This window comes from Lepisma saccharinum, unplaced genomic scaffold (assembly GCF_977018435.1).
Source record: "Lepisma saccharinum unplaced genomic scaffold, izLepSacc3.1 HAP1_SCAFFOLD_162, whole genome shotgun sequence".
Lineage (NCBI taxonomy): Eukaryota > Metazoa > Arthropoda > Insecta > Zygentoma > Lepismatidae > Lepisma > Lepisma saccharinum.
The window spans coordinates 396,763-414,950 of record NW_028142969.1 but is presented as its reverse complement, the minus strand read 5'-3'; the positions used below and the strand labels follow the sequence as shown (position 1 = coordinate 414,950).

The 18,188-nt window shown below is 31.6% G+C and overlaps 5 pseudogenes; 1 reads left to right on the top strand and 4 right to left on the bottom strand.

The window, feature by feature from the left end:
- LOC145982405 (NADH-ubiquinone oxidoreductase chain 4 pseudogene) overlaps positions 1 to 8,552 on the bottom strand; it is an 82,158-nt pseudogene extending 73,606 nt beyond the window's left edge.
- Positions 8,553 to 11,233: 2,681 nt separating this feature from the next.
- On the bottom strand, positions 11,234 to 12,725 carry LOC145982403 (NADH-ubiquinone oxidoreductase chain 5 pseudogene; annotated as a pseudogene).
- A 74-nt stretch (positions 12,726 to 12,799) lies between these two features.
- Positions 12,800 to 14,856, bottom strand: LOC145982402 (NADH-ubiquinone oxidoreductase chain 4 pseudogene; annotated as a pseudogene).
- Positions 14,857 to 15,058: 202 nt separating this feature from the next.
- On the top strand, positions 15,059 to 16,198 carry LOC145982401 (cytochrome b pseudogene; annotated as a pseudogene).
- Positions 16,199 to 16,288: 90 nt separating this feature from the next.
- LOC145982434 (NADH-ubiquinone oxidoreductase chain 1 pseudogene) lies at positions 16,289 to 17,227 on the bottom strand (annotated as a pseudogene).
- Between the last annotated feature and the right edge of the window lie 961 nt (positions 17,228 to 18,188).

Below are 18,188 nucleotides of genomic sequence, written 5' to 3'. Positions count from 1 at the left end.
CCCGCGATATGTTTTGATTCGAATTTTAAGTGTAATTTGCATTTTAATTTTCATGTTCAATACATTTCGAAATAATATATCCTCATTAACTTCAAGAGTATCGAAGAAATTCCCTTTGTTAAGGTTTCCTCATACTCATCATCTCGAAATTCAAGTCCCTGAATAGTAAGAAACCGCGATGAATCCACAACAACTGACATTTAGTGCCGGGTTTTTTCGATCACCTTTGGTCCCAGGTTCGATACCCAGTGGAGGCAATTTAAGCTAAGTCCCGATTGACTTTTCTGTGCATAAAATGGACTTAAAACACAAAATCAACCAACCAATCAAATCTTGAATCAACTTTGAATGTATTTTAATAATTACCGTTGTCACTAACGACCACGATTAGAATAATTTGCGCGTACTACAGATGATGTCTTGTGGTCTTGAAAATATTCGTGATGTTTTAAAACCATCCACATTCAACACTTTTTCCCAGTTCTTAAAACTTTTTAAAACTTAGGTTAATCTCGACGATTATAGGACATAAATGAATGAGAAATCACCTTTGCCCAGGTCGGCACTCGAATCTTGAACGAAAGTCACATACACATAGCTATATATATACTAAACAAATTAATATTTGTTAATCAAGTTGGTATTATAAACAGGAAAGTGATATCATGCAGAATACACCACTTTGAAAAGGTGAAAATCGTCATATACTTATAAATGAACTCTCTTTATTATTTGATATTTAATTAACTTCAGTTGGAGGGCCCGGGAGAGGGCGAAGTGGCGCCCCCCTGCCTCCTCTGGCGTCGTCACTGCTTCCAACCCTCTAATAACTTCGCTGCTGATAGCCTCACCTTCGAAATGGAAGCTTGTGTGGCGGCGAATAATACAAAGAACTTGTGTTCACTGTCCCTCTTGCATTCAAAGTTTGCCGTTTTCCTTTTCAGCTTTTCCTGCAAAACTTCCTGTCAGCAAGCAAAGCAAATTACAGAATTTTTATTGCCCCACCCTTGCATCAACTTTCATTCCTACTTTAGGCCTGGATTTATGGCACTTACCCGCTACTGCAGGTTTGCCCCCTGAAGGAAGGGTGTCCATTGTTCAAAGGAAAACCTCTGTCAGTGGGAAGCGGCGAAAAATAGTCACGGAAAACGCCCTGGCCGTAAACAGACTCCCGCCACCCTAACATTGCTGTCAGCTTCCCTCTGAAGTTTGATAAAACTACTTTGTGAAATTTGTTTAGTTACGATTGAAAATGTAGAAAGTAGATACCACATGTATTTTGCTAATAAACTTGAAGGCTAAATTTACAGAATAAAAAGAACAGCTACAACATTCCTTCATTTGATTCACAGAAAAGCTAATCGGAACTGGACCCACACTTTAAAATGGGATTCAAATCACTATGTTCCTTCACCGGTTATCGAACCCGGCACCCCTTGATTACAAGGTGAAGTGCTACCACTCTACCATCGTGGAGTCCCAATAGAACAAAGTTTCCTTCTACGACGATTATACAGAAGTTAGTGCACTTCCTTCATATGAAATCTATTCTATATCAGGCTCAGTATTTCGTTATTACAATCCAAGGAATAGTATTCAACTTAAATAAGAAATAAATACATAAAAAAGCATTCTAAATAATCTTCAAACAGACGTAAAAAAATTGAATCCAACCACCTGTAGAATGCCTGAGGGAAACAACAAGAATTTTCTCAACAAAGACATTTCCAAAACTTCCATAACATTCTAATAATTTCGCAACACGTGCAAATAATCATGTGGTAAAATCTTGTCATGGTTCCATGTAAACACTAAAATCACCAAATTACTTCTTTCCATATTTCCTGTATTTTCTCCTCCTCTTTAGCTCTCAGCAGTTCGGAGTGGGATAATGCAAGATTATTTGTCCCTAATTATCTCCTTCTCTTAGTCTTGCTTATATCTTGGACTCCTTAATAACTTTCCCAACAACTCCTTATCAATTTGTACTGCCATGTTTCCTACAATGCTTTTCCAACTTCCTAATAACAATCACTTCTGTACACCCTTTGATGTAAAAATTAATTAATAAAAATAAACCACATCCGTCGGTCCGTTTATCCTTCCAACCTATAGAGTTGAGACTATTTTTACAAGATAAACCTCGGACGCAGACATTCCACGATCTTTTGGCCCCTCCTTCCACCTTCTCTACCTGCCCTTTTACTTGATATTATTCAGAATTGTATTAGTATCTGGAGTACTATCGTAACATAAAGTTATTAACCTGGAATGAATTGAAAAACAAAAATGAGGAGTAATGCTGTGTTTCGAAAGAATATTGAAAATAAGTTTAGGTTTTCATTCATTACTCTCTCTAGAATAGTCTTATTTCGACTTAATACACGCTTATCAAAGTTTCTAATTGAAATACTTTATTCCAAGCAAACAACTAATTGCAACTGATTAAATATTTTGCATTTATTTTTTTTCGAGACATTCGAGAGGAGACGAGACTTTTCAAAAGCCGTCCCGTCCCGTATCGTGTCTCGTCTCGAAAACGAGACGAGAAAGGCATTCCGTCTCGTCCCGTCTCGAATTTCAAAATTCTTGTCCCGTCTCGTGTCTTGTGAAATTCGTGTTTCAGCGAGGAAGTAAGAACAAAAATATATTTAGCGGGTATTCCTTGATGGTACAAAAATTAAAAATGTTCTGAATTGAGACTAACCATATAGGAGATATTATATAATAATTCCTCGATACAAATCTCACACATTCGATAATGTGCTTCTTATGAATTCTATGTCTCAGCCAAGAAGTTAGAATATAAAAACAATTCCCGAGTTTTCCCTGATGTACAAAAATAAAGTACGGGTTTAATAGAAAGTAATCATATAGAAGATTTTATTTAAAGACTAACTGGATACAAACCCTAAACACTCAACAATATTTTGTCCATAGTTTCTTGTGAACATCGTATCTGAGCGAGGACGTAAGAATTATAAAATATTTCCCAGAATTTATCTAACGGTACAAAAATAAAAAAAACTGGCTCAATAGAAATTAATCACATAGAAGATTTTATTTATAAATTACCTCGTTACAGGTCATACACACTCGATAAGACATGGTCCAGTTTCTTAATATTTTCAAAGAATAAGTAAGAATTGATAAATATTTCCCGGATTTTCCCTGGTGGTACAAAAATAAAAAAACGGACTTAATAGAAGGTAATCACATAGATGATTTTATTTAAAAATTCGCTAGATACAAACCTTACATACTCGATAAGATTTCGTCCATAGTTTCATTTGAACTTCGTGTCTCAGCGAAGAAGTAAGAACTAAAATATATTTCCCGGGTTTTCCGTGAAGGTCCTAAATCGAAAATAAGCTTAAGAGAAAATAATCATGTAGGATATTTTATTTAAAGTTTGTTTAGATACAAACCTCACGCAGTCGATAGGATTTCATTCAAAAATTTCTTTTGAACTTCGAGCCTCAGCCAAGAAGTAAAGGTTTATATATATTTCCGGGTTCTCCGTGACGGTACAAAAAAACGGGCTTAATAGAAAGTAATCATATAGAAGATTTTATTTATAGATTACCTAGTTACACGCCCTTTTCTTATAAATTTCGTGTCTCAGGGAAGAGGTAACAATTGAAAGAAAATCATCTTTGGCTTGGTCTGTAGAGAAAAAGAGTTTCAAACGAGTATTAGCATTGTACGCGAATTTCTCGAAAACTCAAGTTTTGATCCTATAGTCGAAATGTCAGAATTAAAAGACTTCTCAGGCTCTCAAAAGCTTAATAATACAACATTTTAATGAAAATCATTTCTGGCTAGGTCTGTAGAGAAAATGAGTTTCGAACGTGTACTAGCATTGTACGTGTATTTCTACAGAAATCAACTATTCATTCTATAGTCCAAATGTCTTAATTAAAACGCTTTTCACGCTCTGAAAAGCATATTAATTCAACATTTTAAAGAAAATCATCTTTGGCTTGGTCTGTAGAAAAAATGAGTTTTAAACGAGTACTAGCATTGAACGCGTATTTCTCGTAAAATCAACTAATAATCCCATAAACCAAATGTCAGAATTAAAACGCCTTTCTGACTATGAAATGCATAATAATTCAAAATTATTAAAAAATCATCTCTGGCATGGTCTGAAGAGAAAATGAGTTTCAAACGAAAATTATCATTTAAAGCGAATTTCTCGAAAAATCAAGTTTTGATATTATAGGTGAAATGTCAGTATTAAAACGCTTTTCAGGCTCTTATAATCTTAATAATTCAACATTTTAATGAAAATCATTTCTGGCTAGGTAAGTAGAGAAAATGAGTTTCAAACGTGTACCAGCATTGTACGCGTATTTCTCGAAAAATCAAATATTCATTCCATAGTCCAAATGTCATAATTAAAACGCTTTTCAGGCTCTATAAAGCTTAATAATTCATCATTTTAAAGAAAATCATCTCTGACTAGCTCTGTAGAGAAAATGAAATTCGAACGAGTACTAACATTAAAAGCGTATTTCTCGAAAAATCAACTATTCATTTTAAAGTCCAAATGTCTTAATTAAAACGCTTTTCAACCTCTGAAAAGCATAATAATTCAACATTTTAAAGAAAATCATTTCTGGCTTGGTCTGTATAGAAATGAGTCTCACGTGAGTTTTAACATTGAACTCAAATTTCTCGAAAAATCAAGTTTTGATCCTATAGTCTAAATGTCAGAATTATAACGCTTTTCAGCCTCTAAAAAGCTTAATAATTCAACATTTTAATGAAAATTCTCTCTAGCTAGGCCTGTAGAGGAAATAAGTTTCAAACCAGTACCAGCATTGAACGCTTATTTCTCTAAAAATAAAATATTCATTCCATAGTCCAAATGTACTAATGTAAACGCTTTTCAGGCTCTGTAAAGCTTAATATTTCAACGTTTTAAAGAAAATCATCTCTGACTAGCTCTGTAGAGAAAATGAGTTTCGAACGAGTTCTTGCGTATTCTCGAAAAATCAACTATTAATCCCATAGTTAAAATGTCATAATTAAAACGCTTTTCAGCCTCTGAAAAGCATAATAATTTAACATTTTGCAGTAAATCATCTCTGGCTTGGTCTGTATAGAAAATGGGTTTTGAAGTGGGTATTAGCATTGAACGCGAATTTCTCGAAACACAAAATATTTTTTTCCGGAAAGTGGGATAAAGCTCCAGATATTTTACCCATTGCGTGGTGAGAATAAATAAGGTTCGTTAATAATGAGGACATTAATATTAAAAATTCAGTTTGTGTGTTACTGATTGCTAGGTATCTTATGAAATCTACCTTGTGGTTTTTCTGGCTTCCATACAAGAGTGCTCTTTTCATTACTGTTATACCTTTTGGAAGTTTTGAAATGTTTTCCACTAGACCTTCTTTCTTTCTGAATGTCGAACTTCCGTGCACTATGAAAATGTACATTTCTTCTTTAAATTCTAAGCTTGGCGCTCGGGAGCAACAAAAGAGATTTTAAATGTGTAGTAAGAAAACATTTCAATACTTAGTATATTACAAATAGAAAGCGTATGGACGCAATAAAATCCTTGTTCGGCAGGAATAATTAACCATCGATTATGCTAAACAAATATATTTTTTGTTTAGCTAGAGCAAGGTCCCAGGAGGATGCAAGAAGCCGTTCCTGCAAAAGTGTATGTTGTACGAAGCGAAGAAACGTGACAAAACCACCACGTATGGAAGGCAAACCTGCATATATTTTATATCGCACATTTACAGAGCCGTGCCTCGTGAAGTTACAAAAATCCCAACTTCAATGATTCTTTTAGACATGATATAGTTGAAAAAAATATGTTTAGATGCACCAAAAGTGCATCATTATCAGATTATGCATTAAACGTGTTATTGAAATCAACATATTTGTGTAAATTGGGTGCTTTCCCGATGGCGTAGTAATGACGTCGAGGTCTTGTAATCAAGGGTCCCCTCGTTCGATACCAAATGGAGGCACAAAGTGGATCGGATCACACTTTAAACTGTAGGTCGATTCGCGATTTAGCCTATTTGTGAATCAAGTGGACTTAAAACCCAATATCAACCTTAAGAATATTAGAATCCACTAATTCACCCGCAGCTAAGTCAAATTTCACACATCCCTTTTCATCCTCGTTCATAGACTTCCTGCAATACTCTTGTGCATGTGGGTTGCATCCCACCAGGTGCGACACATGTGAGGAGTTATTCTTTCCCTGTACTGCGTTATTTCTTTTCATAACAGTAAGGCTAAATTCTTGTTTTATCTGAACTTTTTTATCTGGAGGAAACAACTCTCAAGTCTCAACAATTATAATTTTTTGCTTAAATTTCCTATAATTTATACAAACAGTACCACATATCACATCCATTGGTGCAACAGTGTCAACAGTTAATGTTACATTCCTCGTCCTAATGAATTTACTTCCAACCAGTGACGGCGCCAAGGAAATGTGACTGGGGGGGGGGGGCGAAAGGCTGGCAACAAAATAATGTAAGGGGGTAGTCACATTAAAAAGCCAGAAAACACTACACATATATATATATATATATATATATATATATACATATATAATAATACTTATAATAATGACTATTTTAATAATTATAATAATAATTATAATAATTATTATTATTATTATATTCATGTATGGTGTTTTGTGATTGTCTTTTATTTAGAGTGGACGTTTACTGTCTAAATTTACTTCTTGTTTACTAGTTTATCTCCACATGATTCGTTTTAATAAAGACATTAATTCTTTTTTATTTGTAAGTTGCGTTGTCTCTAGTAGCCTATTTCAGTATTGAAAGACATTCATAATTTTATAATTCATCGTCTTTCTTGAGATGAAACTACTGATATAAATATTTAAGTTATAAGATAATAATATAAATGACGAAAAAATGCTTCGAAGAGTTTAATTTTCTTGCAAAATAAACGTGACGTTGGAAGAAATGAATCTTCTTAAGTATTAGAAACAATGTGAGGCATTTCGTGAAGCGTATTTCTCCTGTTGGAGAATTCTGCTCTGTGTGGTTTGGAGAACACATTGCCACCTTTGTTACGTCCAGGACTTGACATTTCTTCTCAATGGCAAGAACAGCCAAATGAGGCAGTTTGCATCCAGCATCCTGTTTCGAGCAAGCCTTTTCAAAGATTTTAAGGACAACCATCTTCGTAATGCTGAAGAGTTTTGGGCAAAATTTGTATTTCACTTTTCAGGGAAATGTTATCACAGGATAAAAAAAAAATCAGACAAAGATTACAGTTATCTCACGATTCAAGAAATATTCTGACCCTGGCATTACTTACTCTTACCCTACCACTCCAACGTATGTCTGTGCTAAACAATTACAGGCACCTATGGGGTTCGTGGGAAGATGTTCTTCGATTTTGATGTGTTCGAGAAAGAGCGAACCTGTATCCAATGATTGAAGCGTGGCAAATCCTAAACAGCGTTATTTTACGTGCCCGCGATATGTTTTGATTCGAATTTTAAGTGTAATTTGCATTTTAAGGTTCATGTTCAATACATTTCGAAATAATATATCCTCATTAACTTCAAGAGTATCGAAGAAATTCCCTTTGTTAAGGTTTCCTCCGACTCATCATCTCGAAATTCAAGTCCATGAATAGTAAGAAACCGCGATGAATCCACAACAACTGACATTTAGTGCCGGGTTTTTTCGATCACCTTTGCTCCCAGGTTCGATACCCAGTGGAGGCACTTTAAGCTAAGTCCCGATTGACTTTTCTGTGCATAAAATGGACTTAAAACACAAAATCAACCAACCAATCAAATCTTGAATCAACTTTGAATGTATTTTAATAATTAGCGTTGTCACTAACGACAACGATTAGAATAATTTGCGCGTACTACAGATGATGTCTTGTGGTTCTGAAAATATTCGTGATGTTTTAAAACCATCCACATTCAACACTTTTTCCCAGTTCTTAAAACTTTATAGGACATAAATGAATGAGAAATCACCTATGCCCAGGTCGGCACTCGAATCTTGAAAGAAAGTCACATACACATAGCTATATATATACTAAACAAATTAACATTTGTTAATAAAGTTGGTATTATAAACAGGAAAGTGATATCATGCAGAATACACCACTTTGAAAAGGTGAAAATCGTCATATACTTATAAATGAACTCTCTTTATTATTTGATATTTAATTAACTTCAGTTGGAGGGCCCGGGAGAGGGCGAAGTGGCGCCCCCCTGCCTCCTCTGGCGTCGTCACTGCTTACAACCCTCTAATAACTTCGCTGCTGATAGCCTCACCTTCAAAATGGAAGCTCGTGTGTCGGCGAAAAATACAAAGAACTTGTGTTCACTGTCCCTCTTGCATTCAAAGTTTGCCGTTTTCCTTTTCAGCTTTTCCTGCAAAACTTCCTGTCAGCAAGCAAAGCAAATTACAGAATTTTTATTGCCCCTCCCTTGCATCGACTTTCTTTCCTACTTTAGGCCTGGATTTATGGCACTTACCCGCTACTGCAGGTTTGCCCCCTGAATGAACGGTGTCCATTGTTTAAAGCAAAACCTCTGTCAGTGGGAAGCGGCGAAAAATAGTCTCGGAAAACGCCCTGGCCGTAAACAGACTCCCGCCACCCTCACATTGCTGTCAGCTTCCCTCTGAAGTTTGATAAAACTACTTTGTGAAATTTGTTTAGTAACGATTGAAAATGTAGACAGTAGATACTACATGTATTTTGCTAATAAACTTGAAGGCTAAATTTACAGAATAAAAAGAACAGTTACAACATTCCTTCATTTGATTCACAGAAAAGCTAATCGGAACTGGACCCACACTTTAAAATGGGATTCAAATCACTATGTTCCTTCACCGGTTATCGAACCCGGCACCCCTTGATTACAAGGTGAAGTGCTACCACTGTACCATCGGGGAGTCCCAATAGAACAAAGTTTCCTTCTACGACGATTATACAGAAGTTAGTGCACTTCCTTCATATGAAATCTATTCTATATCAGGCTCAGTATTTCGTTATTACAATCCAAGGAATAGTATTCAACTTAAATAAGAAATAAATACATAAAAAAGCATTCTAAATAATCTTCAAACAGACGTAAAAAATCGAATGTCTCGTCTGGAAAACGAGACGAGAAAGGCGAAAGTAATCATACAAAATATTTCATTTAAGGATTACTTAGATACAAACCTCTCACATTAGATAACATTTTGTCCTTAGGTTCTTGAGAACTTCGTGTCTCAGCAAAGAAATAAGAATTATGAAATTTTTCCGAGTTTTCTGTGACTGCACATAAAACAAAAGCGGGCTTAATACAAGGAAATCGTATAGACGATTTTATTTAAGGATTACTTAGATACAAACCTCACACATTCGATAATATTTTGTCCATAGTTTCTTATGAATTTCGTGTCTCAGCGAAGAAGTAAGAATTAAAATATATTTCCCTGGTTTTCCGTGATGGTACAAAAATTGAAAATGAGCTTAAGAGAAAGTAGTCATATAGGAGATTTTATTTATGGATTGCCTAGATACAACCCTTACACAGTCGATAAGATTTGGTCCATAATTTCTTGTGAACTTCGTGATTCAGCGAGGAAGTAAGAATTTAAAAATATTTCCAGGGTTTTCCCTGAATGTACGTACAAAAATAAAAAACGGACTTAATAGAAAGTAATCATATAAATGATTTTATTTAAAGATTACCTACATACAAACCTCACACACTCGATATTGGTCCATAGTTTCTTATGAATTCTATGTCTCAGCCAAGAAGTTAGAATTTAAAAAAAATTCCCGAGTTTTCCCTGATGTACAAAAATAAAGTACGGGTTTAATAGAAAGTAATCACATCGAAGATTTTATTTAAAGACTAACTGGATACAAACCCTACACACTCAACAATATTTTGTCCATAGTTTCTTCTGAACCTCGTGTCTCAGCGAAGAAATAAGAATTAAGAAATATTTCCCGTGTTTTGTTGACGGTACAAAAAAACGGGCTTCATAGAAAGTAATTGTGTAGAAGATTTTATTTAAGTATTACTTAGATACAAACTCAACACATTCGATAATATCTGGTAAATAATTTCTTGTGAACTGCGTATCGTAACGAGGAAGTAAAAGTTAAAAAAACGTATTTACCGCATTTTCCGCCACCTTACAAAGATTGAAAATAGGCTTAATATAAAGTAATCATATAGGATACTTTATTTATAGATTACTTATATACGAACCTCGGATACTCGATAAGATTTCGTCCATAGTTTCTTGTGAACTTTGTCTCAATTGTAATAATATTATCCACATTGCTATCAAAAAAAATAATTACAGACGGAGAAAAAAGATCACCGTTTGAGTGTGGATTTGACCCAAAATCCTCAGCACGAATTCCATTCTCTATAAAATTCTTTCTAATTGCAGTAATTTTTCTAATTTTTGATGTAGAAATTGTATTACTATTACCAATAACAGTTATTATTACTAATTCAAAACTAATATATTGAATATGTGTTAGACTCCTATTCCTATTAATCTTGCTTTTAGGTTTATGTCATGAATGAACCCAAGGATCACTAGAATGAGCATGCTAGAGTAATAGTTAATAATAATATTTGAGTTGCATTCAAAAGGTATTGAATAGTTCAATTTACTTTATTGAGCAAGAAGCAAAAGCAATCAGCTTCGACCTGAATAAATTGGTATATATTACCCTTGCTTATTTGACTGAAGCCAAAGGAAGGCGGCATATTAATGTTAATAATAAAATTAGGATTATCTCCTCAGTTAAGGGGTATATTATTAAGTGGGGGCTGCTAACTTCCATCTTTAGTGGTGAAACTCCATTAATACTCTCACACTATTTCTTTAGTATAAAATTACATTATCTTTTCATGATAAAGCTGAACTTTAAATAAGTTCAAGAAATGCCTATAGAATTATTTTATCCTTCCTAATAACTTCAATATTATGCTTTATTATAAGCTATATAAACACATATAAATTATTAATAAAATTACTATTAAAAATGAAAATATAAAATAAATATTAAAATAATTAGAATGTATTAATTGGATATTTAAAGAACCACTCCTTATATATTTATAGACTCCCTGTCCCCCCATAAGTTCACTTCATCCATAATCAACAGCCTTAATATATAGACCTCCAGTAATAAATGAACTACCAATTAATCCACCAGAGGATAAATAAGGTAAAAATCATATCCCCCCTAATAAATAATATATTATTTTATTATTAAAAAATGGATAAATTTCGAACAAGAAAGATGTAATATTATACCCAATTCACCCTCCCAATAAAATACATATAATTGCCCCTATTTTCAAACTAAGTGGGATAATAATAACAAAAACAGAAGGAAATATTAATCATATTAACCCAGAACCACCTACAATAGATAAGAATAATAGGCCTAACATACCTTTAAATATGCCTCATCCCCCATCATCTGAAAAGAATTGAAATGATATACCTCTATAAGATTTACCAACTAAATAATAATTTAATCGAAAACTATAGGCTATAGTTATACCCGTAGAAACTCATAATAAAACAAATATTACTAAATTAAAAGAAGATATACTTAATATTTCCAAAATTAAATCCCTAGAATAAAACCCAGCCAAAAACGGTATTCCACATAAGGCAAGACTAGAAATTATTATACAAGAAATAGTTATTGGTATTTTATTAATTAGACCCCCCATACAACGAATATCCTGAACATCCCCTATTACATGAATAACTACACCGGCACATAAAAACAATAAAGACTTAAATATAGCATGTGTCAATAAATGGAAAAATGATAACTCCTTTAACCCCACAGATAATGTTAACATTATTAACCCAAGTTGTCTTAATGTAGATAAAGCAATAATTTTCCTCAAATCATATTCAAAATTAGCACCAACCCCAGCTATAAATATAGTTAACCCTGACAGTAATAAGAGTATCCTACCAAAAACAGTATATATATCAGTATATCTCCAAAACGAATTAATAAATAAACTCCAGCAGTAACCAAAGTAGAAGAATGAACTAATGCAGAAACTGGGGTGGGTGCAGCCATAGCTGCCGGCAATCATGCAGAAAATGGAATTTGTGCACTCTTTGTTATCCCAGCAATAATAATAAATCTAGTAATTAATATTATATCAAAGTCAGAAACTAATCATAATTAATAGATATAATTTCAGCTACTATTCAAGCAATAGATAATAAAATAAATACATCACCAATTCGGTTAGACAAAGCAGTTAATATTCCAGCAGAATAGGAACGAACATTCTGATAATAAATTACTAGGCAGTAAGAAACTAGTCCTAGACCATCCCATCCTAAAATAATTCTAATAATATTAGGAGAAATAATTAAAAACATTATAGACCCGACAAATAATAAAACTAAAATAATAAATCGATTTATATTATAATCCCCTTCTATATAAGAACCTCTATAATTAATAACCATAGAAGAGATATATATAACTAATCCTATAAAAATTAAAGATATTCAATCAAATAATATTTTTATGATAATACTAGAACTATTCAAATTAACAATATTTCACTCAATAAAAATTGTAATATCCCTAATTAAAAATATTATCCCTAATAATAATAAAATTATTCTACTAATTAATAAAATAATTGATACTATACTTGTAATAAAAAAATTAAAAACCATTGATCTAAGAACTTTTTAGCTACCAGTAAGTCCACAACTTACTATTCTACTTAAACTACTTAAATAATTTAAATTCAATGAAATATTGGAGAACAAAAAACAATTAAAAAATTTAATGGAAATAAATGACAAAATAATAATAAATATTCACGAATGTTACTTCTTCAGCAAGAAAATACACCAGAGTAGTATATTCCATGTCGAGTGTAAGAATATAAATATAAAGTATAACCAGCACTTAAAAAGGAGAGTAATGCAACACCTACAAAACTAAAGTAGGATCACCCAATAATTCTATTTAATAGACTAATTTCACCCAACAGATTAATAGAAGGGGGGCAGCTATATTAGTAATTCTCAATATAAATCATCATAAAGATAATCTAGGAATATAACTAATTATCCCCCTATTAATTAATATACTACGACTACCTAATCGTTCATAAGTAATATTTACTAGACAAAATATTCCAGAAGAACAAAGACCATGTGCTACTATTAAAGTAAGACTACCATTTATTCCTCATGCCCCTATAGTTATAATCCCCATCAAAACAAGACCTATATGTGCTACAGATGAATATGCAAAAAAAAGCCTTTAAATCAATTTGACGTATACAAACAAGACTAATTATTCAAATTCCAACAATGCTAATACCAAATCAAAAAATATTATATTTAGCAGCTAATCTCTCAGTACAAGAAATAATTCGCAAAATCCCATACCCTCCGAGCTTTAATAAAATCCCAGCCAAAATCATAGACCCACTAACTGGAGCCTCAACATGAGCCCTAGGTAATCACAAATGAACCAAAAATATAGGTATTTTTACTAAAAAGGCAAACACCATTCTAATATATCAATATTAATATATCTAAATATATATATATATATAAACCCCCCACCTTATAATTTAACATAAAAATACCAACCAAAAGAGGTAAAGAAGCAAGTAATGTATAAAAAAGTAAATATACCCCCGCTTGTACTCGTTCTGGCTGATACCCTCACCCTAAAATTAAAAATAAAGTAGGTACTAATGATCCCTCAAAAAACAAATAAAATAAAAAAAAAATTATTCTTATAAAAGTTAATATTAACAATAATAATAAAATAATTAACAAAAATATAAATCTACAAGGATAAAAATAAATAGATATAATACTATTTCTAGCCACTATTATTAAAAAAATAATTCAAATGCTAAGCAAAATTAAAGAGTAAGACATCACATCTAAGCCAATAAAATAACCAGCCCCCCATACTCCGATACCAAATCATACTTTTAATAAAAACAAAAAACAACCAAAAATAATAGAAATTTGAACCACCATTCATAAAGAACTATTAAATCTCAAAAGGATTAAAAATATAAAATAAAAAATATATTTTAACATTTCAATAATACAAAAGAATTAAAATAATCATTACCATGAGTACGTGTAACTGATAACTATAACAGATAGACCAAGAGCCCCCTCACATACACAAAACGAAATAAATAATAAACAAAAATAAGCTTCTTCCTGATTATTAATAAAATAATAAGTTATATATAAATATAAGGATAACACAATAAATTCAAGTCTTAATAGAGTTACTAATAAGTGCCTACGTTGAGAAATAAAGCATAAAAATCTAGTAAATAAAATAAATAATATAAATAATACTCTTAACATAAGTTTTTATAGTTTAATAAAAACAATGGTCTTGTAAATCATTAATGAATTAATAATTCTAAAAACATCAAGGAAGATATAATTACATCATCATTAGCTCCCAAAGCCAATATTTTTATTAAACTACCCCTTGATATTAAAATACAATTAATACTAATTACTGTTATATTAATATTAGCACTAATAATATTATATATAAAACATCCACTATCTATGGGGATCACACTAATTATACAAACTATTACTGCATGCCTAACAATATCCACATTTTTAAAATCCACATGACTTTCCTATGTATTATTTCTAGTATTTTTAGGAGGAATATTAGTTCTATTTATTTATACAACAAGACTTACACCAAATGAAATATTTAAAATAAGAACAAAAATAATAATTATGAGTGTAACTTTAATATTATTATGTTTATTTATATTAATAATAATAGACCCATTATTAACCCCTCAATACTACAAAATATAGATACTTATACAACCTGAAGAAGTACACCACCCTTACCAGGAATAAAATTATACAATGAATCCATTATAATAATAACTACTATAACAGTAGTATATCTATTTATTACATTAATTGCAATTGTAAAAATTACTAGACTTTCACATGGGCCTCTAAAAATAATTAAATAATTACAAATGACAAAACCAGCACGGATTTATCACCCTCTACTCAAATTAGCAAATAATGCATTAGTAGACTTGCCAGCCCCACTAAATATTTCCTATTGATGAAATTTTGGCTCACTCATAGGAATATGTCTTTCAATACAAATCTTAACAGGTCTTTTTTTAGCAATACATTATATTTCAAGAACAGATTTAGCCTTTTCTAGAGTAATACACATCTGCCGAGATGTGAATTATGGGTGAATACTACGAACTATTCATGCTAATGGCGCCTCCATATTTTTTATTTGAATATATATACATGTTGGACGAGGAATATATTATGGATCCTACTTATATTTTCACTCATGATCTATTGGGGTTATAATTATATTAGCAACAATAGCAACAGCATTTGGTGGATATGTATTACCATGAGGGCAAATATCATTTTGAGGTGCGACAGTAATTACTAATTTACTCTCGGCAATTCCATATTTAGGGACTACGTTAGTCCAATGAATTTGGGGGGGATTTGCAGTAGATAGTGCTACACTAACTCGATTCTTCGCCTTTCATTTTTTATTACCATTTATTTTAATAGCAATATCCATAATTCATCTACTTTTCTTGCATCAAACTGGGTCTAATAATCCACTATCTATTAATAGCAACATGGATAAAATTCCATTCCACCCATACTTCTCAATAAAAGATATATTAGGGTTTATACTTATAATTTTAAGACTAATACAACTCTCATTAATATTTCCAACAACCCTAGGAGACCCTGAAAACTTTACCCCTGCAAATCCACTAGTAACCCCAGTACACATTCAACCAGAGTGATACTTTCTGTTTGCATACGCCATTCTACGATCAATCCCAAATAAGCTTGGAGGAGTAGTAGCACTAGTATTATCTATTATAATTTTATTTATTATACCAATACACCATAAAAGAAATTTTCGTGGACTACAATTTTATCCATTAAATCAAGTATTATTTTGATTAATATTTGCAACCTTTATTTTATTAACCTGAATTGGAGCCCGACCCGTAGAAACTCCATACATTACTACTGGGCAAGTATTAACAATTATATATTTTATATATTTCATTATATCCCCAGCAACCCTACTACTATGAGATAAAATCTTAAAAAAATGACTTCTTGACTGAAACTTTAAGTGTATGTCTTGAAAACATAAAATAGAATATAAATATTCTAGAAGTCTTCACATTCTAATTATTATGCAACTAAATATAAATTGATACAATCAACCCCCTAAAACCAACAAAAAAAAATAAATAATTTAAAGAAACCGGAAGAAAACTTTTTCAAGCTAAATATATAAGTTTATCATAACGAAATCGTGGTAGTGTCCCTCGAATTCAAATATAAATAAATCCTAAAAAAATAACCCTTAAGTAAAAAAAATAAGAAAAGTGGTATCCCCCCAACAATAAATTTCTAAATAAAACACTTATAAATAAAATACTAGCATATTCAGATATAAAAATTAAAGCAAATCCACCAGCGCTATACTCAACATTAAACCCAGAAACAAGTTCAGATTCCCCCTCAGCAAAATCAAAAGGAGTCCGGTTAGTTTCAGCTAAACAAGAACTCAATCAGGCTAACGCCAACGGTAAAGCAATAAAGATAAACCATAAATAATCCTGAAAAACATTAAATAAAAGTAAATTATAGCCACCAATTAAAAAAATAAAAGATAGTAAAATTAATACTAATCTAACCTCATAAGAAATAGTTTGAGCAACGGCTCGAAGACCCCCAAGTAACGCATAATTAGAATTAGATGCCCACCCAGCAGATATTACTCTATACACTCCTATTCTCATACAACATAAAAAGAAAAATACCCCCAAATAAAAATTAAATAATAAGGTGTGATATGGAAAAACAACCAAAGACAAAAATAAACTAAAAACTGGAGATATATAATATGGATAATAGTTTCTCAAAGTAGGTAATGTTTGCTCCTTAGTAAATAATTTAACTGCATCAGCAAAAGGCTGAAAAATACCACAAATCCCAACCCGATTAGGCCCCTTACGAATTTGAATATAACCTAAAACCCTGCGCTCAAATAAAGTAAAAAAAGCAACTCTAATTAAAACACATACAACTAAAATAATAAAAGAAATAACTCCAATAAATAAATCTGATATCATCTACTATAAAAAGAAATTTATCTTCATTATTGAATTCTAAATTCAATGCACTTCTCTGCCATAATAGTAATTATTATTAATCAATATTATATATATAATATAAGTATTTGGTCCTTTCGTACTAAAACACTTTTGATATTAAGAGATAGAAACCAACCTGGCTCACGCCGGTTTGAACTCAGATCATGTAAGAAATTAAAGGTCGAACAGACCATCAAATTTGAAATGCTACCCCCAAATGATATCTTAATCCAACATCGAGGTCGCAACCCCTCCTGTCGATATGATCTCTCAAGAAAGATTACGCTGTTATCCCTAAGGTAACTTATTCTTTAAATCACTAAAAATGGATCCAAATAACAAAAATTATTGAATATTAAATAAAAAAGAGCTAATTATTATCTTCCCATCACCCCAACAAAATACTATTTAATAATATATATAATTATATTACTAATCAAAACATCATTAAAATAATATAAAGATCTATGGGGTCTTATCGTCCCCTTAAAAAAATAAAGCCTTTTCACTCTAAAGTAAAATTATATATTAATTAACTAAAGACAGTCTATTCCTCGTCCAACGATTCATTCTAGCCCCCAATTAAAAGACTAATGATTATGCTACCTTCGCACGGTCAAAATACCGCGGCCATTAAACAAATGTCATTGGGCAGGTTATACTTCATATAAAAAATCATGAAAAGATGTTTTTGATAAACAGGCGAGAATAAATTTTGCCTAATTCCTTTAATTAATTAAGTAAATATACTAATAGAATCATAATTTCAAAATAAAACCAATTAAAACATATAATTAAGTAAGCAAGTAAAACCAAACTAAATTTTTAATAAAATTTCAAATAAATTATAACAAAATTACAAAAATTAGCAATCTCCAAACCAATAAATATAATAGTTTAATATAAAGTTATAACCAACATATTAACCAGAAGCACATCC